The following is a 27,371-nucleotide window of genomic DNA, read 5'->3' as shown; positions in this document are numbered from 1 at the left end:
GGGGTCTGGCAAAGCTACCAAGGCAGGGGTTGGGGGCCCGACTGAGGGCTCCTCCAGAAGATTTGCCTGTGTCTGTTTTTCAGTTTCTGTTCCATGACTTAATCATCAACAGCTATTGGCAGTGTGGGTTCACCTGTCTCCCCAAGAGTGAGCTGCTTCTGGGGATCTTGGGCAGTCAGGACAAAGTGAGATCTCTGTGTGTCTCTGTTTGGTTATGCAGAGAGAAAAGTATAAAAGTGCATGTTCCTGTGATAGGAAGATTGGCCCCTCAAATTCCATTAGTGAGGTCTTAGTTTGAGAATAGCTGGCGCTTTGTTCTGGGGCTTGCTTCTGCCTGAAGGACTCCTTGCCAGGCAGGTAGAGGGTCTGTTTCCTGTGAAATTAATTTTTCATTAGTGGCTCTTTTTTTCCCATATGTCAGAAATGGGTCTCTTTTCTGTGCATTTTGTATATAATTTATAATATATTCTTATTAGTGCCTATTTACAGTACATACTGATTACATTGATGTTGGACACATGGTCCATTTAATGTGCCAAGTGCAACATAGGCCCTGCCTGGTACATTATGGTTCAATACATCAACCAGCGACTGTTACCATATTTGCTTGCATTGAGCACCCAGTTTCAGCCCCCAGCATAAAGCCCTGATCAACCTGTATTGTCCTTTTTTATAGTGACACAAAAGTTGGGAGCTTGCAGGATTTGGCAAATGGAGGGTGTTTGTGTGCTGTGTGGAGGGAGCCTAGGGCAAGCTGGTTGAGGTTATGAACTCAGGCTGTGTGAGGACATTGATGAGATGGTTCCTACAGTGTTGGTGGGCACAGACTCAGCACAGGGAGCAGTCTAAAACCCCTACACCTTGTGCATACTATTTGGGAATGGAGGAGGGGCAGGGATCACTGTGATAGGTTTATTGTGTATCACCTTCCCAACTCACCTTGATGAATGGTGGCAAATCATGTGGAGTGTCTGACTCTAAGAGTCCAGTGTGGTAGGGAGCTCAGTGCAGAGCCTGTGTCAGACACAAAGAATGGGTAGCCCTGAAAGAAAAGTCACTCAATTGACACAAGTACAGAAAGTTATTGACATCTCATAGAATGACCCCTGGGTACAGGTTAGCGAGAGAGATATGAATCAACCGTGTTCTGATGGTGCCAGACCATACCAGTAGATTTAGTGGTTTTTTTTAAATGCCTAGTGAACCTGGTTGAGGTGCGGAGTCTCTGTAATTCCTATACTCTACCAGACTAGGGCAAGAGGGTCACACACTGGAGCTAGAACTCAGCAATTTAGGTGGACAGTGAGACCACGTGTCAAATTTAAAAATCAAAAAGTAAAAAGGGATGGAATGTAGCTCTGTGAGAAGGCCCTCAGTGCACCCTCCTGTAAAAATAGAAAATTTATACACCTGTAAAGAAGCTGATTCAAAACAATGCTACAACTTCCATGAGGGAATATTGAACCAAACTTCCCCCAGTGTTCAGAATGTTCTGAGATTTTGTATTAGTAACAGAAATGCCATCAAAATGTAGAGAATGTTCATCCATGTGTAAGAAGCAGAGACAGAGTGGTGCCATGCTGTTCAGTTGTCTGCTGAGATGTCACGGGGATGCACTGTCTTCATGGAAATACAGCAGCTGGTAAAGCTGCATTTGTCAGAGGTCACCATGGAGCTCTGTGCCCAGACACTGCGTATCTTCAGATCCCATGGACAGGAACAAGTCCTAACCCAGCTCCTATAACTGAGACCTAGAAACATCACGGCTAGGACACCAACTCAAACAATGACATTTGCAAAGTTGACTGTTTCTTATGGGATAGAAGATGACAGTACTGTGTACCCAGCTCCTACATGTAATCCCTGAGGAGCTGTTCCATACACACACTCCCTACCTAATGGCTTAAACACCTGGCCTGACCCTAAAATGAGACAAGAGGAAGAGCACCTGGGAGAAAGGCCACTGTTCCTGAATGGAACAACAGTCACTATGTTGTTTCTTTTATTATTCACTCACATTTGGTTATATATTTAACTGTAATTCTGGTCCAAGAAAATATTGGTTAATTAATTGAATATGTGAAAGACTAATCAAGAACATTTATCTAACATTATGATTTCTAACAAAAAAACAATATTAAGCAGTCACATCCAGTATCCTCTGCTTGAAGAGAAACTTGAATGCATTGATGTGAAAAATGTAGCAGAGGTAAATTTTGAGGACATAAGATGAATGGTGGCTGGGATACAGCAGGAGGGGAAAGAAAACAAAAGTGCTATATTTACAATATTGACAAAAATGTGGTAGAAATGGATAGTGGTGAAATTTGCACAACAGTGAGAATGCACAGAATGAACAAAGGTGATTATTTTAAATAACACTGAAATCTCAAACTTTATTTATATTGGTTGTATCATATCTCTGGAAAATAAGGGTAGCAGTGAACACAACAATAGGTAAATCTGGAAGAGAGGGGAATGGCAGGTGTGGGTCAAGAGCTGCCTGCAGGTAGAGCTGAAGAGATGACTCCTGCTGGGAAGCCACCAGGAGATCCTGCTCTGCAGCTGGTGGACAAGGGAATCCTGGTGCCTCCTCTTGCTGTGGGGTCAGAGCAGGTGACGGAGCTGCATGTGGAGCTGGCATGAGCTCTGAAGGTTCATCTTTTGCATGGGCTGAGACTGCCCCTGTTATTTTCAGGAGAAAAGATCACCAACTGTCCATGAATTTCTCAGGGCAAAACTGTCCCACTGCTTGGCAGAGGCAGCTGTGTGCACCAACACAACCCCAGCAAAGCCTCCCAGACTGCATCCCCACACTGACTGCTGAGTGTCTCATGCTCCTGGGCCACCCAGCATCTGTGTGGTTTGCTGAGTTCCAAGACCCATCTCCTCCCCAGAAGCCCACCGCCACACCACTGGGCTCCTTACCTTTGGACTCAGGCTTGGTGGCCGCAGGAAGCTCCAACTCATTCCAGAGAAGCCCAGGACAGCTGTTCCAGAGAAGCTCACCCTGGTGATCCCCATGAGTGCAGAGTTGCAGTGCAGAGTCAAGCACAGAAGAGGTGGACCTGGGGCTGAGAGGTAGGGAGCAGAGTGAGAGGCCTGGCCTTTCCTCTCACACTTCATGTGCAGCTCACCCATAGTGAAGGGTGCACGGGCCTTGTGCCCAGTCTATACAGTGTCCAGCTACTTCCTCTTCCACGCAAAGTGGGGGCAGTGTTGGCCCAAGGAGCCATCAGAGGCTGAATGGGAAGGAGACCTTGGTTAATTGCATCACACATCTGCCTTCCTCAGGGAAGCCTGACACAGCCTCTCCCTGCCCCTTCCCAGTGCAGCTCAGCTTGGTGAAGGCAGAGACTGATATCTACTGTGTCTTTTCACTAAAGAACTCAGGAATCCTGTTCCAGGAACATCTGAGAACTGAGGGGTCAGTCCATATCTGTCCTTCCACTCTGCAGTCTCTAGCTCAGGCAGCTATGTGTTGCCCAGTTCTCTTTGCCTCTGTAGAACTCCTCGTCCATTGTCTGTACCCACATCTAGGAAAGCTGGGACACAAAACAGTTTCCTTGATGTGAGTCAAACCTGTACTGCTGCCAAGGTTGACTTTGTGGCCTCCAAAGAACACTGAAGCTCAACAGGGAAGTGGTTGCACCTGCTCTGATTACTGGATCATGATCAATATTCAGAACAGTATCTGCACACAGTGTGTCTTCATGTACCTTTGTGGGTTGATGAACCTACCTGCTCTTCCATGACATCTGACATCCATGGATGCTTTGCCATACCCAAGATTTCTTGTTCTGAACACACCCTGAACCCCGTAGAGTGACTCTCCAATCTCTTTTCCAATGTACAGAGCAGCTTCCCCCAAGTAGGGGTCAATGAGAGGTTGGAAAGTCGTCCTTGGGAATCAGTACTGCCTCTGATGCAGTCAGTCTTCATGGGGCCAAGGACACAGCTAACCCCTTACTGTGGAGCCCCCATTTCACCTTCACTGACTCTGCAGTCTCGATCCACTCATCAACCCAGAGTTCAGCACTGAAAACTGAAGCTGAGAGAGGCTGTGCACATGGCCAGGACCTGAATCTGCAGGTGACCACGTCCCACAGGATTGCTAAGGTAAGAACTAACCTTCCCAGCATCGGGGCCTGTGGGGTGGAGATTTTGGCCCTAGAGGAATCCAGGGAGGAGAGTCCAGTCATGGAACAGCTGTTCAGGGAACCTGGCTCCAGAGGCTCCATGAGGCTCTGAGGATCTGTCTTTACTGTGCTTGCTGTACAGACCTCTGCCAGGTTTTTTGCAGGCTGACTTCCAATCTGTGATGAGATATTGGGGAAACATGGAATTGGTGTCCTGCACATGGCTTCTCAGCAGGGTTTGGGGTTAAAGCATAACCCACATTCCAAATAGTCCACAGAGGCTTGTGGTACAGGGGTTACAGGGGGCCCAGAAGAAAAGGGATCTCATATTAACAGTTACATTTCACAAGGGACACTAAGGAATTTTGGTATGCTCTGATCACCTTGATAAAAGAGAGACTGAATAGAACTCTATGCAGGAACAAAACCTATGAGGCCTAAGACAGCCTCCCATTTTAGAGGTGAGAAAAGGAGGCTCATTCTGGATATCCATGTCCATTAATGAGGCCCCACAGAATGTTCCCCAGGTTTCTGATGAAAAGTCCCCAGGAAGGAATTAAATTCCTCTTCCATAGCCATGGAAGGTGAGTTGCTGTGTTCACTGCCCTCTTCTGGAATTCTTTTAACCCAGAAGCTTCTGCAATAGGAACTCAGGTGCATGGAAAAATTCTGCGAGACAAGTGCCAGAGAATGAATAGAATAGCATGGACCTGACATTTGAGGTGAGCACATCTCTGGTGAGGTCACGTTGTGTAAGAGTAGAAAGACGCCAGCTAATGGTCCATGGACTGAGCCCCAGAACTGACAAAGAAGTGCAGTGGCAGAAATAAATCATGAAAGAAATGGAGTCACTTTGTGCCTATGTCCCCATTCTCCTGCTCCCACCAATTTGTGAACAAGGTTCTTTGCCTGTGATAAGGTAGAGGCTGAGTAGAGAGGATATGGCAGTTGAGGACCTGCAGTCCAGACTCCCTGGAAGCAGGACCAGGGGTCTAGTGTTTGCTGAGCCTTGGAGGACGGTGCTGAAAGGGTAATCTGACCCCAAGATCCTCTCTGTCATTTGTGGGTCCCTACAGTCCTTTCTGCCCACACACCTTGCACCAGAGCCAGCACCTGTTGTGCGTCCTAGAGGCTGGAGCAGGACCATGGCACCCAGAGCCCCGCAAGCAGCTCCAGATGAATTTTATTGTCCTCTAAGACAGACAGCTGTGTCCCATATTTCTACCCAAGTGGACAGGAGATGACTGCAGACTGTGGATAAATGTGGGCACTGCCCTTTTCCTCCTGCCAGCCCTGTCCTGGATGGGAACGTGACAGTGGCACTGGCTCACAGCTTCCCAGCCCCTGATCCTGCCTAGAAGTATCTGCCCTTAGTGCCTGTCCTCAGAACCCTGCACACAGAAGCCCTAGGGCAGGTGTTATGTAGGGGGGCTCACATTGCTGGCCAGGCCTGAATGTACCTGTGCTGGTCTCAGTGTCTCTGATTGGCTGGTGACTGATCCTAGCGACAGCTGTCCTGGGCTCCCTCTTGTCTCTGGGAGCCTGAGGGATGGGGACAGTGAGCCATGTCCTTTGCTGCCCTTATCAGTTGGACATTTTCCAGCAATCATCCTGAAGCCTCTGGGACGAGTGAACCATTTTTTCAGTCTTTCTCACGTGGTCCCCGATGCAGGGGACATCAAGTCCTGCGAAAACAGCACAACATGTTCCCTGTTCACTCTCTAGAGCCAACTGTCTGTGAAGGTCTGTCTCCACCAGACCAAGGTGTCTGGTGAGCTGAGCCTTCAGCGTTCTGTTTGGACCTGTCACTAAGGAAGTGAGGTCATGCACTGAGGTCCACAGTTGGGCCTCCCTCTCTGATGCCCCCTTTCTTTTTATTATGGAACAAATCTGTGTCCTCCTTAGAAACAGCAAATTAAAGAACTAGAACACTGTGTGTGGTTTTAGACTTTGCTGTACTTTGAAGATTTTAATGCAACAAACCTGTAGATATTTCAGATGTGGCAGGCTGGGTGCCAAGCACACATGTCCATCCAAAGGGTCCATTGTCTCTGAAGATGAGGGGCTCAGTGTCTTCACTTACAGATCTGTCACATGGTGACCTTGTTTCTGGGGATTATGTTAGTTTCATTTCAATTCCAAAAGTGAGCATGGAGATGTTCCCGGAATATCCATAATAATGTTCCTTGAATGTTTTATGTTATAGCCCCTGTAGGTCTAGAGGAGCAGGATTCATAGCAAGTTTTACTCTCATGTGCCCATGAATGATTTCTTATTAATCCTTAGATATTTAACTCAGCCACACACTGGAGTGCTCCATAATTGACATTCTGTGAGGTGGAGAGCAGGTGGTGAGTGCAAGGGGAGGCTTTGCAGGGCCGTGGACATTGTCATCCCATGCTGATGAAGGACACATGCCCACCACTACTGAGGAACTTGTTTCTTAGCCACTGCTGTCACTTCCTGTCCTCCCATCCCAAACTGACCATGGGCTTTGTGTTCCTGCTGCGTAGTTTGCCTTTCCTAGAAGTGATGGCGCAGAGCCTGTTCAGTTGCAATGCTGTTTGGTTGGTCTCCTTCAAGCGGTGTCTCCTTGCTGGGCTCCCCCTTTGTTGCCACCACATGCTATTACGGGGCTGAACCAACCAAGTGTGAATTGTTCATGTAGCAGTCACTCATCTGCTGATGGTCATTTGTTCTATTTCTGGGTCAACCCTTGAAAGCAAGCTGCCACAGCCATTCTTATACATGAGCTTAAGTGTATACAGAGCTTTACTTTAAGGAAAAAGTTCTTAGATGTGATTATACTGGATCATATTGCTGGCTTATGGCTAACAGAAATTCTTAAAGTTTCTTTGGAAGCGTTGTTTAAAGCAGAGTTAGGTGGTTGTTTTTTCTTTTGTTTTGTTTATTATGTTACACTATGCTATGCTCTGTTATGTTGCATTATGTTATGTGTGAGTGAGGATTTTGAAACTCCTTCAGTGTGTTTTCAGTGTTGTTTGATTTGATTTTGTGGAACCAACCTGAGAAAATAAAAGAGTATCACATAACTCTTAATAATTTTGTTCTGGGGAAATTTAAAAAGGAAAACACATTCAGGGATATTGGTGCACACATGTAATTCCAATATTCAGAAGGCTGAGGCAGTAGGATTGTTGTGAGTTTGAGATCATCCTGGGCTACAAAGTAAGATCAAGGCCAGCCTGAATTGCATAGCAGCACCCTATCTAAAATAAAAAAGAAAAGAAAAAAGAAAGGAAGGAAAGAAGAAAGACAGAAAGAGAAAATAAATAAATTAAAAATGAAAAGTCAAAAATCTCTTGTCAATTGAGAAATCAAATCTTTGTGAGGTTTTCTTGCACATGTACTTTAGTCAACAGAACTAGCATAAAGTTTACCATCATGTAGACAGTGATGTGCTGCCAGGTTTGCATTGTTTAAAGTTTTTGAATGTTTTACTGAGATGACTCCAGATATGCTACTGAATACACCCTCTTAGGATTTGAGTAGCTCATTAGGAAGACAATTTTACCACTTTTTTGTCCTAAATTTATATTTAGAACAAGAGTTTGTTCAAGGGGTTACTATTTTTTTGAAATAATAGTAAAAATCATATAAAGATTTTCTTTTTGACTCTATGAAAAGGTAAAAATAATTATACACTAATAGTTGTTAATGTACCTTGTACCATGATTTCTGAGTAATCGATATTTTCACACATTTATAAACTCTTTTGTTTTTTTACAAATTTAATCAAATGGTCTCACTAATTTTCTAAGTTTCCCATGCTAGGCTTAAATCTTTCCTCATCCTTTCTCACCCTCTCAGAGTGCCAGGATTACAGGTACACATTATCCTGAGATGGCAATTGTTTGCAGTTTTGTGTGTTCACTGAATAAAATGTTCGGCTTTGCTTCTCGTACACTTTGGAGAATGAGTGGATCTAGTTAAGCAATCTACCACCTTTGTAGCCTGCAGTTTCTTTCACAATGAGTAGGACTGAAATTCCCATTAACACTGTTGGTAGATTCTCTGCTTTTCTGACTGTGGTCAGCATGTGCTTCAGAAGATCACTCCAAATGCCTTCTGCACTGGGACTGAGGCTTGGTGTCTTTGAAACACATTCTCTTTCTCTCTGACACCTCATGGAATTTGATAATTGTTTGAAGTCAAATCCCAAGAAAGGTGTGAAGGTTAAAGCTACTTGGGGCACACAGCCTTCCAGAAGGCCAGGCCAGTGTAAAACATTATTTTCTCTCCCATCCTACTTTCCAAGTTTTTTTTTTTTTTTTTTTTTTTGCATTCAATTTCTAGGGATTGAAAACAGAGCTTTGCACTTAGCTCCATTGCTTTCTACTTTTAAAACTCTTCTTGTTTTGAGACAGTTTCTAACAAAGTAATTAAATTACTGAGGGTACCCTTGAATTTGTGATATTCCTGCCTCAGCCTCCCAGATGCTGGCATTACAAGCCACAGCACCAGACCTGGTCTCATGATACTGTTGTTAAAAATTCATTGGATGTGCAAGGAATGGTGAAAATGCCTGCAATGCCTGCACTCAGGAGGCTGAGACAGCAGGACTCCTGGGAGTTCCAGACAAGCTTGCAACACACTCTGAGTTCAGCTCAGGGCAGAGGTACACAGATAGACCCTGACCAGAAAACAAAAAAAGAGAAAGCAAAAGGAAAAGAAAAATGAAAGGAAGAAAAAAGAAAATGAAAGGAAAGGAGAAACAAAACAAAATTCCTGGTGACTGTATGAGTTGGTTGTATCTGAGCTGGCCATCTTAATCTGCAGCCCTGTGCTTAGAGTATAAGACCTTTTTGACTGCCATCACTTTATAACATACCTCAAAACCAGGTATTTTGATGCCCCTAGCTTTAATATTCTTCCCATGGCTACAGGATGGCTTTTTGTACTTCCCTGTGAATTTTCATGTTGTTTTTTCCATTTCTAGGAAAATAGCATTGATATTTTCACAGCTATGGCATTGAAACACCTGGTTGCTCTGGGTAGCACGTACATTATAACAACATTAATCCTTCCCATCGTTCATCACAGTCTGTCTTTTCTTCTCTTACTGCAGCTTCACTTATTTCATCAATTTCTACAATTTTCAAATAACATGTGAGTGATTTTGAGCTGGGGTTCATCTTGAATTTTGTGTCCATCAGTACAAGGAAGCAATGTTTTATTGACCACCATCTTTTGGTATGCTCTGAAAAATGCATCTGAGTGCATTTCCTACCTTGTAGAACTTCTGCTAATATCACATCCTGGTCAAGCATGTATATATATATATATATATATATATATATATATATATATATATATTCTTGACTTTCTTTTCCTAAACTCTTCACAAACAACTAGATATGATGCTGATTTAAATATGCCAGGGGGACAGCATAACATTAGTTTCAGTCTCTTAATTAGAACATCTCTTTGCTAAATCTTAGACGTTAAGTTCCAATTTTTCATAAAGACTCAGTTAAAACCTTTCATTAGTAAAAACAGTGAGAGTGAGTAAAACTCATCCTTAGTATGATCAGAGTCACAGGCCAACAAGGGTAAAGTCTCTGTGACAACAGGCAGAGAAAGAAGTGGAGCAGGTACAAGTCAAGAGGTACACAGGAGACCAGCAGTCACAGGAAGAGCTAAAGAATGGGTCTCTGTTTGTGAACTGAAAGGGAGAATGAGCATGCTAACACCTTGATTTCTGATTTTGAGTTCTCAACCCTTTAAACAACACATTTCTGCTGTTTTAAACCATTTGGTTTTGGTACTTTAAGCTATCCCTGGGAAGCTAATATAACAGTTCACTGTGTGTTAGGTACTGTACTGAGTACTGCAGGTGATAGTGGAAAGTAGCAAAGGCCCTTCAGTGATAGAGACAGACCTGTTCCCCTCTGTCCTTGGTGTGAAGAGAAGGTTCCTTTTCCCAGGCAGTGCATGGTCAGGCATCGTAGCTCAGCCCCCCACTCATCTCCCTGTCAGCTTTTGCACTTTGACTTCCCTCCACCACATTTGCACTTAAAGATCTGGAAAACCTGAAGACTGTGGGGTCACCACACAGGCCATGGTGCTCAGTGCCTGCGCTGAATCACAATTACATTGGTCAGGTACACACCTGCACACCTATCTTCCCTCTAGGTTGTGAGGACCAGATGTCATGGGTTACTAAGCTGAGGGCCCTGCACATGCTGTGCAAGAGCTCTGTCACTGAGCGATGTGCCCAACACTGTGAGGAATTTTTAACCACACTTGTATTACTTAGAAAGGTGCCTGACACAAGTGCCTAAAAACTACTGAAGAAAGAGGTTAAAGACAAATCTAACGTGGCATGTTACTACATGCCTGGTGACCCAGATGTTCAGAAAGCTGAGGCAGGAATATCATTCCAGCTTATGAGTTTAAGGCTTGCCTCTCAAAAAACAACAAATCTCAAATAAGCACAAGAGATGGCTCTGAGATCATGAATATACTCCATGGCATGGGAAATACATTGACAATATCAGGTAATAGGGCAGAAATATATATAACCTCAATTCTACTCAGGTATATAGCCTCAGCCACAGAACTCATAATTGCTCCAAAAGAGCAATTATCCAAAATTGATCAACCTGTGAGTAGAAAAGACCAGCCAGGAGAAGGGAAAAATCCAGGTGAGAACCACAGAGCCATGAGAACAAATCCATCTACAACTACATGAAACAGGTCATAGATGTAATGGCTTGTGGATGGGTCAGTGTGTAAAACTCACAAACATAAAGATTGGTGAAAAAGTCAGAGCCTCAAAAAGCACAACTGTAAGAGCACACACGTGGATATAAAGGCATATACATATGTATAACTAATAAAAACAGGGCGAATAAATCTCTGGATGGGATTTATCTTGGGGGAGGAGAGGAGAAGCAGCATAAAAGAGCACAAGAGGTAGATGTTCATTTCATTTATGAAAATTCATTGAATTCAACATTTTTCTTTATTGTTCCTTGTTACCAAAGCTGCACTTTCCTTGTTGCCCTTTCTACAAAACTTCTCAATATTGACTCCCTTCTCCCTCTCCACCTCCTGGCCATTCTGTGACCTACAACGCTCTGCTAGAGACAGCTTCTGATGCAACTGGGCTGAGTGAGAGGGATGCTGGTTAATACTTCATGCAGGAGACAAAGCCAGCCAACCTGCCAAGTCCTTTCAGTGTGCCAAACATCACTGTAAGGTCCTTCTGCACACAGCATCTCTCAGACTCCAAACACACATGTGCACTCAAATGGACTGGGATAAAGTCATCAACCTAGTCACCTCCCTATGGTCGCCATCTGTCCTAGGCACCCAAAATCTCACCTATAAGTTTGCTCAAAGTCATTAAATGATAAGATGTCTTTCTCACATCCTACATCTTAAAAAACCCTATACTGTTGGGAAAACAAATGTATTTAACATACCATGAATTAGCAATCTCTAATTTCAATGCTGTATACAAACCTTTCATGTATTTAGTTATTCCATTTTTAAGGCAAAATTTAAATTTTTTAACAGATGTATACAGAATTCTTGTCAATTCTGTATTGATAAGAATTAAAGAACATCTCTAGAAATTTAATAAATTTAGGAAACAGTGTTAATGACTATATATAAAGACTTATTACCCAATACAATTGTATCTCATTTATGTAGTAACAAAACACTTATTTAATAAATTCCAGTTAATGTAGATCAAGTTTTAATTTCAGGGCCAACTTTAAGAGATGTTGAAATGTTTCATCACTTTGTTTAACATTTAGATGTACATTGTGTGGCAAAGAGCACCTGTTATTTTTCTATGCACTACATGCATGCAGCCTTAACTCTGTACCTGAGATTCTCCTGATCTCAACAAAAATTGTCCTGGGATGGGGACAGAACAACCAACCACCAAAGCAGTAAGCAGCTGCTCCCATGATTTTTCTGGCCTTGGCTCATTCATTAAGTTTCCACAGTCCTCTGTGCCCCCCTTTGGGCCCTGTTTGTGTTGTCAAGAATTTCTCACAATACGGGGATTATTCTGAGAGAGGCAGGTGCCACTGTGAGGGGTTTAACTGTGGAAGAAAAAGAATTCACATGCACCTAAGAAAATTGGGGATGCACAGCTGCAGAGCAGGGTCAGGTCAGGGAGCTGACAAATGTAAGACTAAGCAGCAATTGGACGGCAGCTGCTTCCTCACCCAGACTAATGGGATGCTTGCAGAGGACAGGCCAGGCTGGACAGGCATGAGCTGAGGGATGGTGGAGGATGAGGAGCCAATTGGATATGAAGGGTGAGCAGATATCAGGAATGGAGGCTTCAGCCAACTGATTTAGCAGGACCCTTGCTAAATTTGGACAATGCAGATATGAACACAGAAGCCAAAAATGAACTCAGAGCGAGGAAAATGAAATATAGGTGAAAAATTAAAACAACACTGAGATTCCACCTCACCCTGAAAAGAATGTCTATGTCACGAAATCAACAAATAAGAAATGCTAGAGGGCCTGTGGGGAAAAAGCAACCTTCTCCACTGATGGTGGGAGCATAGACTGGTGCATCCACTGTGGAAATCAGTGTGGAGATTCCTCAAAAACCTAAGATTGCTGGTACCATTTGAACCAGATGTGGGTAATAGATTAACTTAAACTAGATTAACTTCTGGTCACCCCAGGGACTTTGACTATACTAGGCCATATGACTGTTTGTTCTGGAGGAAGTCTTACAGGTGCATTGTGTTTAAGGTAATGAATGCAGAACCTGGAGTCTCAGTGGAATGCTGCTTGGACAGCATGACCTGCTTTGATAAGATGTGTGCCAAAGCCACATAGAGCCAGAGATTGTCCCTGGGAAAGTTAAACAATTAGTTACCACTTATCTGACCTTAGATACCATTCTGACACCCACTTCTGTTCTTCTTAATGAAAAGACTTTAATAAAAAGCCAGAGAGAACTGTTCTAGAGACTGCTGCCCCTCCCTCATCCCATAACTTGGTCTCTTGTTTTCTTTTCATCGCCACACCTTGTTTTTGGGAACTTTCTCCTCATAGAAACCAACAATAGCTATTCCTCTTCTGTATTCCCAGAAGAATTAAAAACATCGCACCACAGCACTATATGTGAGCCCATGTTCATAGTACACCATTTATAATAGCCAGACCTTGGAAACAACATGAATGCCCATCTACTGAAGAATAAACATGGTATTTCAGCCATAAAAAGGATTAACTTGAGAACTGTATAAGTAAATGGATGAAACTAGGGACTATACTCATAAAGGAAATAAATCAGACTTACATATATATGTAGATGATAGCTAATAGACATACTACTGATATTTTTGAGTTCTCTGAAGAGAAAAGTTTGTGCTAATATTGTTCAGACAACTAAATACAGACATCTTGAATTCTGAGTCACTAATTTAAAGATGACAATATGTAATGTATTAACAATTGTTACATCTATCATGGTAACATCTATCATGTTTTGAAATTTTGTTTTATTTTTTTTCTTTAAAATTAAAAAAGAAAAGTATAGTTTGAAAGGAGACCCCTCCAAAAAAAAAAAAAAAAAGAAAGAAAGAAAGAAAGGAAAGGAAAGAAAAGAACAGAAAATCAACTACAGTTTCAGGATACAAATGTATCCAAAGTTACAGTGTCTTTTTTCACTTCCAAGAAACTTGCTCAAAAAAAAAAATCCAGTGTCTTAAAGATAAAATAAGGCCTAAAACTGGGCCTTCTCTTGCCTTTTACATAGAAAATGGGCCATCACCTGTAAGTTGAACCCCTGCTTTCTATAGATTCACAAATCCACAGATTTCCATCCCTCAGAACCTAGACCATAATGGAAGCCCCCAGCCCTAGACCATAATGTGCCTCATTCTCTGAGCACCTGCACTCTGTTCTGACTGTGCATATCTTTGATTCTGCCTACTAAATTTACCTGTGCGTCTCACAGGGATACACAGCAATTCTCCTCCATGACAAAACAGGAAACAGTGCACCAGGCCCAGGATGAGTGGAGGTCCCCATCTTCTCTTTGTGGAGACTCCTCAGACCCTGTCAGGGGACCAAAGGATCCTGACTAGGGTTTGGACAAGGAGGAAATAGTTGTCAGACACAATTGCAAATGACACTTGTCACTACCCACTAGAACCCTTAAGAGTCAGGGCTGTGAAAGAAAATAAAATGAAATCAGGAAAGCTAAGACTCTCTGAGGTAAGTCAGGAAATGACTCCAGGAGAGTACGCTAACCTGCTGCAGGTTAAACTGCAGAATGTTCCCTAGACTTAGAGAACAACTGAAGCTTTTCATCTCCTCCTCCAACACCTCTCACCCAGGAAGATCCTTGTTAACTAACAGTCAGATGCATGTGTGACTCAGGTGTCAGGGAGCTGTCTCTGAAAATAACTCTGTGGGAATCCCGTACAACAAACCTCACAGCATCTGCCTTATGGGGCTGCTTTGAGGGGTGCACCTGAATTGCAACATGGTCTCCCACGTACTATTTATTTTGACTTCTGTTTTTTGTAGTTACCACTGCCTAATTAGTAAAAATTATTTTTCCTCTGCAGTAAGAAGGGCAGAGTTCCCATTGAGGGGAAGAAAGTGCAGGAGATATGAGTTAGACACCACTGTTGGCCCCTGAGGGATGCACACATGACAAATGCTTTTTGTTTATATGTGTGATGGTTTGGATTATAATTGTCCCTCAGAGTTCCTTGTGTTAAAGCCTTGGTCATCAGCCTGTAGCACCACAGGGAGGGGTGGACCTTTAGGAAATGGAGCCTAGTGAGAGGAAGTTAGGCCATTAGGGGTGTTCTCTGGAAGGCAATGAGGGACTATCAGGACCCCAGACATCCTCCCACAGTTTCTCTAATTCCTAGCCACTAAACCTTGAGCAGTTATGCTCTGCCATGATAATCAGCCTTGCCTCAGGTCCAAAGCAAAAAGGCCAAATGACCATGAACTGAAACCCTGATGCCACAGGCCACAATAAGCCTGCATTCCTTGAAGTTGCTTATCTCAGGTATCTCAACATAGGAGTGGAGAGCTGAGACAGTGAGTGCTAAGATTTGGCCAACAGAGAAAACTTGATTGCTCTTCACAGTGCTGGCTCCCTAAATGAGTCAGCCCTTGTGCATCAGCTCTGCCCCAGGTTCCCCAGGTTCCTGAGATCAAGAAAAACCCTTATACCACTTTGTTTTGTTTTGTGTTTTTCTCTTTTTCCTCTTAAATAAAATTTTTTAAAAAAAGAAAAGGCCTGTTTCTCTCAGCCTCTGTTTTCCCTGGCTGCTGGCTGATATTGAATAGGACCCAGCTGTTCCTTTCCTGAACTGACCTTGCTAGGGTTTGTGGGCAGAGGGACTCCTTGAGGGCTTTTACCCTTGGCTTCCAGGGAGATTCCACTTCATCTGGTGAAATCTTTTTACAGAAGATCCTGGCTTATGATTGTTTCAAAGGACGTAATTCATTTTTGATATTTTTTGCGGTGCTGAAGCTGAAACTCAGGGTCTTGCCAATGCTAGTCCAATGTTCCAACCTCTGAGCTACAGCCCCAGACCCTAAAGATCTTGGTATTTATTTCAGACCTAAAAATTTTTATTACACCCAAAACTTTTGAAAGCCCTGAGAAATAAAAAAAAATATGTATTTAATTAAATGCCCACAAAATATAACCCTTTACTCAATGTCTTTATGGTTAGACTTAGTGTTGATAAAATTTTCAAGACAACATAAAACATGTAGCTTACATTTTTTTTTGTTTTGCAAGAAGTCTCCATAAAAGCAACATACAAGGTAATTGCTTAGAAACCACAGTGGCTCTTAAATTGAATGAATCACTTGTAACCAAGTGACTTAGGAATTGATATGATAAATGCAGCAAAGAGCTATATTTTCTGCACTGAGTGGTATATTTGATACATTTAATAAACGATGTGAAGTACAGTGTCTAAAGGCTATGTGTGAAGCAAGGTCTTCACAGTTTGTGGGCCTTTGTGAGACATGGGTTGGTGACTTTCTGGTCTCTAATGGAGTTGCCAAGGAGCCCCCAATGTCTGTGTCATCTTTCTCTTCAGAAACAGAGCTCTGAGATGATGACTCTTGAAGTTCGATACCCAGACTATAGCATAGCATCAACTTGGGTCTTGTTTTAGAAACATCAGTACTCGTGTTTCACTCCAACCCTATTGAAACAGGAATCTGACAGTGGGCCCAGAACTGCATTTTAACAATTTTTAAAAACATAAACACAGTGCTTGTAATTCATACAACACTTCCTCCAGTTGTTTGCCCACTGCTGATCTTCTCATGGGGTAACAATGAGCACAGGAAAAGACTTCATTTCCCAGCATCCTTTGCTGCAAAGTGTGGTCATGGAAGTGAATTTTGACAAAGAAGAGGGAAGTGGAAGTTCCAGGAAACCCCCTGGAAAGGAAGAGATGCCTCTTTGGACTTCTCAGGATGCTGGGCTGAAATGGTCACTCACCATGATATCCTCATGAGAGCTGAACAAATGCCAACCCTATACCCTGAACCTCTAGCATTATGAATTGAATAAACTCTGTTTCCTCTGAAGTATCCAGATCCAGATATTTCATTACAGTAATGCGACATAGACTAATACAGAGGGAGTGAGGCGGGACAGGTGAGATGACAACTGATAGGTCCACAGGATCCAGTATGCAGGGCACATGGTGTGTTTTTCAGACAAGTCATATTTTTAAAATAAGCTTTATAGAGTGATGATTTATATGGCATAAATTGTGAACCCTCTACATGGACTATCCTGCTATTTGAGACTAAAGAACTTTAAATCACTGTGAATATTTTCCCTGATTGTTTGCAGGTGTAGGCAACTCTACTTTCTGCCTGCATAGATTAAATTTATGTTTTCTATAATCTCATATAAAGGGGTTGCAGAATGTTTATAGAGTGATTTTTGTCATTCACACAATGGTTTTTAGAAGAATCCATGAGTCAAATTTTATTTTATTAATATATTACACTTTGTTCATCCATTTCCTAGGACATAGTACAAGGACATTTGGACTAAGTCTGATTTTTGGTGACAATATTTAAAAGTGCTACAAATATTGACATATAAAGTTTGTTGATAGTGAATGTTTTCATTTCTTTAGGGTAAGTGTCTAGGAGAGGTTTGCTGGATTGTACTGTAAGTGTAGGTTTGATTTGATAGGAAATCACAGAATTGATTTCCAAAGTTTACTGTTTCAAATTCCCAGTGACCATCTATGTGAATTCTCGTCCCTTCACTTCTTTACCAACAGTATTATTGCTTGTTAGATGTCTATTATTGTGACAAAATACCTGGGACATTCAATTTAAAAAGCAGGTGATTTGGGCTCATGGTTTTACTCTATGGTCACTTGACTCTTGCTTTGGGCCTGTGGTAGCACAGCACATCATGGTAGGAATACAGTGGAAAAAAGCTGTTCATGTCATGGCCACTGGGAAGCAATGGGAGAAAGAAAAAGAGGAAGTGCCAGGGTCCTATTTTCCTTCAAGGGCACGTCTCAGGGATCTAACTTGTTCCTATTGGGCTTGACCTCCTACAGGTTCCACCAACTTCTAGTAGTAGCATGGACTGCAGACCACAGTTCTAACACAGAGGGAATACAGTTCATGAACCATAGTACCACTGTACATGTTCAGTAGTAAATCACTGAGCTTTAATTCACATTTTGCTGAAGACTAATAATAGTAAGCAGCTTTCACTGGCTGGGAATTGTTGGTTCTTCACATCCATAATTGGAAAGTGAAGTCACCAGGAAGCAAGGCCCAGGGCCCCTGTCTTCAGTCTTCGCTAGCAGAGGTTTTCAGTGCACAAAGAAGAAATATGCTGTAAGTTTATAACCAGGAACTCTGCTTCTCAGATGGTTGTAGGGCAGGTAGAGGAGGATATCAGTGGGCTCCATAGACTCCAGCTCAGGATGGGGTATTTAGAGGCTCAAGCAAGAGGAACATGATTTGGGGTTGTTGGTGATGATTCCAGCTTAGGGTCTGGGAGATGATGGTCTCTGGCAGGGAAGGAGACCCAGCAGTCTTGTGCTGGGAGTAGTGCTGCCTTGATTACACTTTCCAATTATGGATATAAAGAACCAACAATTCCTGGAAAGTGGGCTGCTGTTGTGACTCAACAGTACCCAGAATAGCTGCAAGGAAGAGCAATCATTGTGTGTGGCTTATCTCAACCTCACTGTAGCTGTGGTTCATTGCCAGGTGCCATAAATTTATGGTTCAAGGCTGGTTCCCAACATTCTTCCACCAGGTGCATGGTACTAACTTAGTGATAGATGAGGAAACTGAGGGTCAGGGAAGATCAGCAACTTCTGAAGTATTATAGCCAAAGATGCTGACACAATTTTCATTATAATGAATGTCATATGGTAGAAACTACTTTAAAGCAGAGAAAATTTTAAAAATTATATTTCTAATACTAAGCATATTTCTAACACTGTTCAAGATGAGACCAGGAGACACAGCCAATTCACATGGTTAGAAAGCTACAGATTTAACAAGCCTTGATACTCTGGGTGCCAATTACAAGATAGGAGTAACTCAGCCAGGAAGAAATATTTCTCTTAGTTCCAAGCCCCTGAGAGTAATCACTTCAAGGACACCTCTGCCCGGTCTCAACCAATGATGGATTTTTCCTCTGTGTTGCACAATAGTAACCTCATATATTTGCTGTTTCTGAAAGAGTAAATTCTGCCTACAACTTAGTGACAAAGAAATGTGTAACCAACATAGGTATTATGTCATCTCCCTTTTGTCCTTCCTTTTGGAAACACAGATAAGTTATTGGAAAATTCCAGTCAGTGCTGATGATTTGGAACTGAGATTCCTGTCAGTACACTAGTGTAATAAAGCTGTCTTCAAAAGTCCCTGTGGTATCATGTCTCCATTTGGTCTGGTGCTGAATTCCACACCAATATAAAATAATCATATTATTGATAAACAGAAAATAAATGTTATACAACTGCTTGTAAGTACTGGTCATGTGTAGTACAGTTTACAAGGTAATAAATCAGCATTTTGTCAACTGTTTGATTTGCAGTGCTGGCCCACTGCGTTGTCTTAGGAAGTAAGAGCTTTCTGGTTCCTGCTGCAATCCCAGCTCTAAGCCTCGGCATATTTGAAGTACTCAATATCTGATGGGTGGGGGAGAAAAGGTGATATTCATCTGGCAGTTTGGCCAGCATAAGAAGGGACAGCTTGATTTGGACATTAATTTTAAAAAACTGAGAAACATTGACCATCAACTCAGGTAACATAAAAACTTAGTGGTGCCAAGGTTGATGAGAAAATATGTATATTCTGGTGATAATATAAATTAATTCAAAATGCCTAGGTAACCATATAGGAAAAGGTCACATCCTCTTGGCCCAACAAACTTACTTCTAGAAATTTATGATGAGGAAATAATTGGTTAGTTATAACAAACATGTTGTACAAAGTACCTAGAATTAGGGATTAATTTTAAAAAATAATGACCCATCCAGAACACAGTAGTCCTAAATGTGGCTAACAGAAAATAGTTGGTCAGCTGCGCATAAGGTAAAACTCACTTGGCAGTCATGACAGCCCCATGAAGTAACTGCCATGATTGTTCCCATTTCCTTGATGAGAAAACAGGTCCAGAAGAGTTAAGGAACTTGTTCTGGTTACACAGCTGAAGAGGAGCAGAGAAATGAAGTCGGCCCGGCCACTGTTTCCTAAATTTGTGCTCTTTGTCCACTGTTCAAATAATGATGTTTACACCAGAATGTGAAGGTTGTGTCCCACAGAAATGAGAAATGAAACCACAGATGGAAGAGGTAGGATGCAAGCAAATTTGCTGAAAAGATACATTATCTAGCAAGTAAAGAATATGGTGAGGAACCACAGCAGATTACAGCAAACCCCAGGGAGTCTGCTGACACCTGAGGATGTGAACCTGCTGTCTAGCACAGGTGCAGAGCAGGATACACTTAGGTAACAATGACTTAGCATGAGATGACCACAGATGTGCGGGTGAGGCCAGCATGCAAGAATGTAAACATAACAACATATACAGAGGCTGGATGATAAAGACACAATTGTTCTCTCTGCTGCTGCCTGCTGCTGCTGCTGTGTTGATGTCTGCCTCCATGCTGTCTTTGGGGACCTCACAAGCAATTTACCCCTTAGCCTCCTACACACTGAAAGATATAGAGGCAAGGAAATAAAGTGCCAACCAGTAAGGAGGGGGTTCCGAGTAAGGGAACCATCAGGGAGTCTTTGTCTAGAAGTTGTTAATGGGTTTCGAAAAGAGCTAGCCTATGGAAGACTACCTACTTTTCAGAGTCCAATCTATGTAGTGTTGCTGGGAATCACTCAGACTGCTTCACAGTTCAGGGATGTCTAAAGACAACTGAGGACATGACTCTACTTGTTTGCACAGGCACATAGTGGGCTACAGTTATGTAACCATGACTTAGGTGAACTCCCATGCACTGGTTAGAGCACTACAAAAGAATGTAAATATGAGATAACAACCTGTGTAAGAATTATGCAACATAAACAGTGGTTCTTTGCTATGTTCCATGCTGCCTACACTGTTACAGATGTCTTGAACATGTACATTCTCTAACCTTGGGACCTCACACATGAAAATATTCCTTGGGTCCTCAAAGCAGGCCAACAAATTTTCACACAGTGCCCATGCAAATCCCATGTACCCTTCAGCCAATGGCCTGCCTGATCATTCTCTGGGAAGGTCCCAAACAGCTGAAGGACAGACAGGAGATGTTTTTGTAAGGTCCCTGGATGGTCACAACTCAACAGGCTCCATTTTGGTTTTGCTAACTCCATTTTGGGCTGCTGTCCTTAATGCCTGGTAGAACCCAAACTTCTATTTCACTGATTCCTGTTACAGTGATGCAAACTTAAATCAGTTACCCTGGAACCATGTCTACAATAAATTGTTAACAGGAAAAGAGAGGCTAACAATGTATGAACAATATTTACCTCTCTACATAGAAAAAATGGCAAATATTTCTACATTTTTCCTTGTTTGTTTGATTTTGTGAAATGTGTAAATGTTATCATAATTACTAAAAGATTAATTTAGGTAGATAAAGATAAACTAAAACTAGAGGATGAGGAAAGTATTCAATGATGAAATTTTCAAAACCCCCATGTGAGGTGACCTGATTTAGGACTCTGCTGCTTCCCACTGCAGGACAAGCCATTGTCCTTTTCTTTTCCTTAGGGAAACATGACAGCCTTGTTCTTCATCCTTGATGGCCACAGATGTAAGGGTGAAGAAGCACTTTCAAAAGACTTCTCTCTGGTCACCTCTGATTCATGAACTCCATCAAAATGCTATTTCTCACCTCCAGTCTCTACAGCTGCTAACTTATGTGATCATTTTTCAGGGAGAAAACTAACTGTGGAAAAGCTACAGGACCTGTTCAAGGTCATTTCTGCATTAGGAGAGTCAGCATGCCATCCCTGTTCCTGGTGTCTGACAGCCACCTCCTTGCCATCTGATGGCAGAGAATCATTCTGCTATAGTACATTGCTTGGAAAAAAAAAACTTCTATCAAATGATAGCAAGATTGTTAGCCTTGGGCCTCTTGATTCATTTTCCACATGCAAGAGTGTGAGCCTTGAATATGGCCAGTGGTGTTTTCCCAGAAATTTAAGCACTCCTATCACATGAAAACTACCAAAGAGACAAGGGATTAGCAAGCAATTCAGCAATGTCTGCATTAGCATGTAACTGCCCACATGCTTTAAATTTTATTCCACCTCCTTTAAGTTTTAAAAACTATAATTTTTGACACATACTAGTTGTACAGACTAAGGAGATTCATTATATTTTCATATTTGCATATATTGTGCATCAATCAAGTTCATCCACCCCTCTCCTACCTTCTCCCTCTCCCCTAACCCTCCTCCCAGGTTGTGCAGTCCCTCTTCTACTTTTTTTAAGTTTCCACATATGAGAGAAAACATGCAATGTTTTTCTGTATCTGAATTATTTTGTTTTACACATATGCTCCATTTCCATGCATTTTCCTGCATATAACCAGATTTTGTTCTTCTTTATGGTTGAGTAGGATGTGTGTGTACATGTGTGCACATGTGCATGCCATGTTTGCTTTGCCCATTGACCTGCTGACAGGTATGTAGACTGATTGCTTGCCTTGGTTATTGTGAATAGTGCCTCTTTTGCTCCTTTCTTGCTCATTAGCCATTGTTGTAAAACAAAGCATTCCCAAACTCAGTGCCTTATTGCAAAATTTTATAATTGTTACTCAATTTTTTGGTTTGACTATGCTCAGTTGGCTGGTTCTTGATTACAGTAGACTGTCATGGAACTTCAGTCAGCTTGCAGCTAAAACTGAAGTTCCCTGGTGAGTCATTTGGGCCGGACATCCACTACAATAGATTCCCACAGCCTAAACTCCAGGAATAAAAAAGGGAGGGCTGGAATGTGTCTTGAGGTAAAGGACTTACCCAGCATGAAGGCGGTTCTGAGTTACATGCCTAGCATAAGATTGTATAATGGCTTACAATTGATTTCTAAGACCATAGGGTAAATGAAAACTGGATAGAGGAGCATTATTTGCTATAATAAAGCAAAAGAAATGACAAGCTTAGTGCCAGCAGAGAGGAAAACTGATGAGACCTCATTTCACTGCAGAGCCTTGGAAGTAGTGAAATTCTGTGTGATACAAATCTAAAATTGTGAGCTATTGCTTACTTTCTTTCTGTCAACAAAACTACACTATTCTTGTGTCAGGCATTGAGTTGGGTACTGAGAAACTGTAATTAAAAGTTGTCTTAATTACTTTGGTTGTTGAGACAAAACATCTGATGCCCAACATGAAAGAAGGAAAGGTTTATTTCTTACAGGTTGTAGGCATCAGTCCATACTCAGTTGGCTCCAAGGTTAAATGACATGCCTGAGGGGCAGTAGTTTGTGGTGGCTACAAACATCAGGCATGAACAGCAAAAGAGAAACACAAGCCTTTTTTCCTCAGGTACACTGTATGCTCGCTCCACCCTTGGCTGGTGTAATACTCATACCACCAATCTGAGTGGTAGAAAACAACCAATCAGAAAACATAGATATGGTCACACCCATGATGGCATGAGGCTTGAGGGGTACTGAGGTTAACCAGAACAAAGAGCCTGCTGTCATACTCTCATCAAGAAGCCTACAGTCTATTGAGGTGGAGGGATATTTATCCAACCACTACTCAAATGTCGGCTGAGCATTCCTAATCTGAATCCTGAAGTCTGAAATGCTTCAAAGTCTACAACTTCTGAGTACTGATACAGTGCCAAAAGTGAAAAATTTCACAAGAAATTTTGTCTCAAACACAAAATATCTTTTAATTAAGATTATTGGTATATTTTAGTTGTAAATAATGTTTATATAAACCATAGGAAATTTGTACCATACATTTAAACCTTGAATGTGTTATTCTCCATTCCCCTAACCTTGCTTCATCTCCCTTCCCTTCCTTGTTTATGAAAGCTTTGTTGGCTTCTTTTCTCATCAATTGTTTCTTTTCTCTTCCTTCTTTTCTCTCTCCTACATGCCTAATTCCTCATTTCATTAGAAAATGTTCACAATATCTATATTATTTTAGTGCTTATCTACATTTTCAGTTTCCCACACCAGAGAAACAACACAATACACATGTCAAACCCAAAATTATTAAAAGTATTGTATAAAATTATCTTCAGGTTATGACTATGAAGTATATGTGAACCATAAATAAATTTCATATTTAAACTTGTGTCCCATCCTCAAGATAACTTATTATGTATATGCAAATTTTCCAACAAATAAAAAATATAGAAATTCCAAACACTTCTGGTCACAATCATGTTGTATAGGGGACACTGAATTTGTGGATGTTTAACTAAAAACCTCAAGGAAAAAGTACAAGGGGTGATCAAAATATACAGCTAATACTTAAACTTTTTAGATGCACTACAATAGTGACATGTGACAATTAATCCTTCTTAAAAAGCACCTATTTAGACAAATAAATAAAATACACAACCTCACTTCAAAAACATTCTCCATTTGTTCTTGCAATTTCTGAAGCAGTTTGGAAGTTCTCTTTGAGAGTGTCTTTAGATATTGGAATAAACATTATAGGTAGTGCTGCTGCTGAGTGCCATCCAATGGAAAGAAAGGCTCATAAATACATTACGGTGTGTCCTCATCCACCTGATTCACCGGATCTGGACCCCTGTGGCTTTTCTGAAAATCAAAATGATGATGAAAGATGAGTATTTTGAATTGATTCAATATATTGAGGCAGCCACAACAGCACAACTAAAGATACTCATAAAAGGACTTCCAGAACTGTTTCAAAGAAAACGGCAAAATGATGGAATAAGTGCATTCAAATGAAGGAGGAACTTGGTGTAGGGGTGTATACCTGTAAACTCAGCACTTGGGAGGCTGAAGCAATAAAATCTTTGAGTTTGAGACTAGCTTGGGCAACACAGTGAGTTCAAGGCCAGCATGAACTCCATAGCAAAACCCTGTCTCACAAAACCAAAAACCAACAAACAAAGAACACCTGGCTGATCATTTCAGCACGATTTTGTGTTTGTGTGTAGATTACTGACTCACTGAAGATGGAAGACCTTCCCTGTGTGTGGTGGGCAACCAATAGTCCTGCATCCTGGAGGTAGTAAAAAGGGAAAGGAGAAAGTATGGCTTCTGCCTCTTCAGAAGAGTTTGAATCCTTGCCATCACCTTAGCTGTCCATTTCCAGGCACCTAGCACAGATTCTTCTGCTCCCTGCCAGAGACTCTTCAGGGACTCTGCAGTGAGCTCCAGGCCTCAGCCTTGTGATTGGAGTTTTTGCATCTCCAAGGAGCACCTGACTCTTTTGAGCTCTTCTCCACCTGACTCTGCAGGTGGCCATCCTAAGCCTAATTTGCAAATCCTTTATATCACACACACACACACACACACACACACACACACACACACACACAAAGAGAGAAATTGAATCTGATCCTATAGTGAACCCTGACAAAAACTGCCTCTACCTAGCTGTGCAACCTCCCATGAACAGTTTTATGCCTCACTCACTTTGGAAAAATCCAAAGCAGAACTGCAGCGGTGCTGTGTTAAGTATGAGTTAGATAACAGAGATGTTGGTGTAAGGCCCGCTGGGTTAAAATTCTGTCCACTGCTTTGTCCTTTGAAAAGGCATTTATTTTTGGTGTTTAGGCTCACGCAGCAATGAAAATGAAGATAATTGCTAACTCACACTCTTGTAAGAATTAACATATGTTAAGCGCCTCAAAGAGGCCCTGGCCTGACAGCGATAAGTGAGAAAGAAGCTTGTTAGTACATTATATTAACATGTAAACATACTTTTAAGAAATGAAAACATCAGACAATGAATTCTGGAAGTACTCATTTCTCTGTAATAAAAGAAGGGCAACAATGCAAATAACAACAATGGTATCTGAGCACTTGCTATGTGCTAGGAGCCATGGGAAGAGCTCTGCAGGGTTTCCATCAGATCTTCACAGCAGTGCCAAGAGAGGAGTATTGCCATTGATCATGGTTTGTTTTTTGAATGGAAAAAAATACACAATATTTCAAAACAAAGTAATAGGAGAATGACAGTAGTGGAAATTGAGGCTCCAAGAAGAGAAGCAGTGAGCCCAAGGTTTCAGAGCTACAAGACACCAATAGACACCAATAAATTCCAAGTCTGGGACTCAGTCCACTCCTCTGCTTCCTGTCATACTGGCTCTGGGGCTCAGAGTCTCCCAGAAGCCTCATCAGAAACCTCCACCAGCAGCCACACCCTGCTTCAGTGACACCCTAACCCCCACTGCCACGCCCACTGCCTCATTCTTGCCCCACTGGCAGGCTTAGCACCTGCTTTGTCCCAACTTCTAGCCCTGCCCCTTACCCTTCCCTCACACCCTTCGCCCCACCCCCTTCCAGGACCAAAGGTTCTGCTGCCCCGCCCCACACCCGGCGGGCCACGCCCACCGACGGCCTGAGCTTGAGCCTCCGCATCCCGGCTCAGTCCTGCCTGCGCCCCGCCTCGCCCTCGCAGTGCATGCTGGTCTTGTGCTTGGAGTCACCATTTTGCCGCCAGAGATGCTGTCTAAAGACCAGTGCTCTCTTCCTTCAGCGGCCTAGGCTGCGTCGGGGCCTGAGCTGGGGTCTGGGCCAGGTAGGCTGGCGGGAGCCTGCAGCCAGCAGCGGCGCGGCCCGGCCGCCCCCACGTTAGTGGGCGCAGGTGTCCAGGTAGGGAGCCTTATGGTGGTGTCACGGGCCGGGGCAGTGGCAGGCACGGCGCTGGGGGCGACCCGGGCCCTGCCCGCAGGGCACCTCTCTCCCTTCCTCCCTCCTCTCTGTCGGGGGTCAGCACAGCCAGGCTACAGGCAGCCCAGCCCTGGTGTGGGGCCTGCAGGAGGCGGCTTGGGGTCTCACATGGCCTCAGCTTTCAATGAGCCTGGCCATGCTGAGCCGAGGATATTTACCCCCCAAACCGACGATTTCATTCCACTAGGAGCTCCTCCCTGCAGGAACCGAGAGAGGACTGAGATGTTACAGTAAGATAGCAGTTGTTATTCTACCTGCACATGCCGTGGCTCCACTCAGTTTCATTGATAAGGGGCTTTCTGCTTCTTTTAATATTGGCGCTATTTGGGTCTTGAGGTTTTGTGAGGGGTGTTTAGTTTTGTGAGGAGTCTGAAGGCGGCATGTGGCTTTGAGGCATGAGGAAGTGTGATTCCACAATTTAAGTCCACAAAAATAATGCACACACATTGTTGAACCCTGCTGCAGAATATCCTTCTTGTCCCTATTCTGCTGTCTCTGACCATTACTCCCCAGTTCTGCTCACATCATTTATATATTTGTATAGTGTTGAATATTTATATTATATGCATAGGTAGAGTTGTAGTATTCTGTAGTTATCCTTAGTTATCCTGTTACTGACCATGTACATAAGTCTAGTTCCTCTTAGAAAACTTTCATTGAACATATATCATTTTTTCTTGGGATAAATTCCGGAATTTGGAAATACTAAGTCAAAGTTCTCTGCTCTTTCCCTGCCACTTGATATGAATTGGTGCCTAAACAAGACATGTTTACATCTTTCAAAATATAGGTATTTGCCCAAATCTCTTGGCAAATTTGGAGTTCAACAAGAGGTTGAGTCA

The 27,371-nt window shown here is 42.5% G+C and overlaps 1 long non-coding RNA gene across 1 annotated transcript; it reads right to left on the bottom strand.

The window, feature by feature from the left end:
- Positions 1-2,366: 2,366 nt before the first annotated feature.
- On the bottom strand, positions 2,367-3,178 carry LOC134474654 (uncharacterized). Its single transcript, XR_010045516.1, has 2 exons — positions 2,929-3,178; positions 2,367-2,685 (listed from the first exon to the last, which is right to left on the bottom strand). It is a non-coding gene; the product is annotated as an uncharacterized LOC134474654 (long non-coding RNA).
- Positions 3,179-27,371: the final 24,193 nt, after the last annotated feature.

The sequence above is a fragment of the Cavia porcellus genome, unplaced genomic scaffold (assembly GCF_034190915.1).
Source record: "Cavia porcellus strain 051 isolate PalLab524CR breed Dunkin Hartley unplaced genomic scaffold, mCavPor4.1 scaffold_34, whole genome shotgun sequence".
In the NCBI taxonomy this organism is placed as follows: Eukaryota; Metazoa; Chordata; class Mammalia; order Rodentia; family Caviidae; genus Cavia; species Cavia porcellus.
This window is presented reverse-complemented; position numbering and strand designations above follow the sequence as displayed.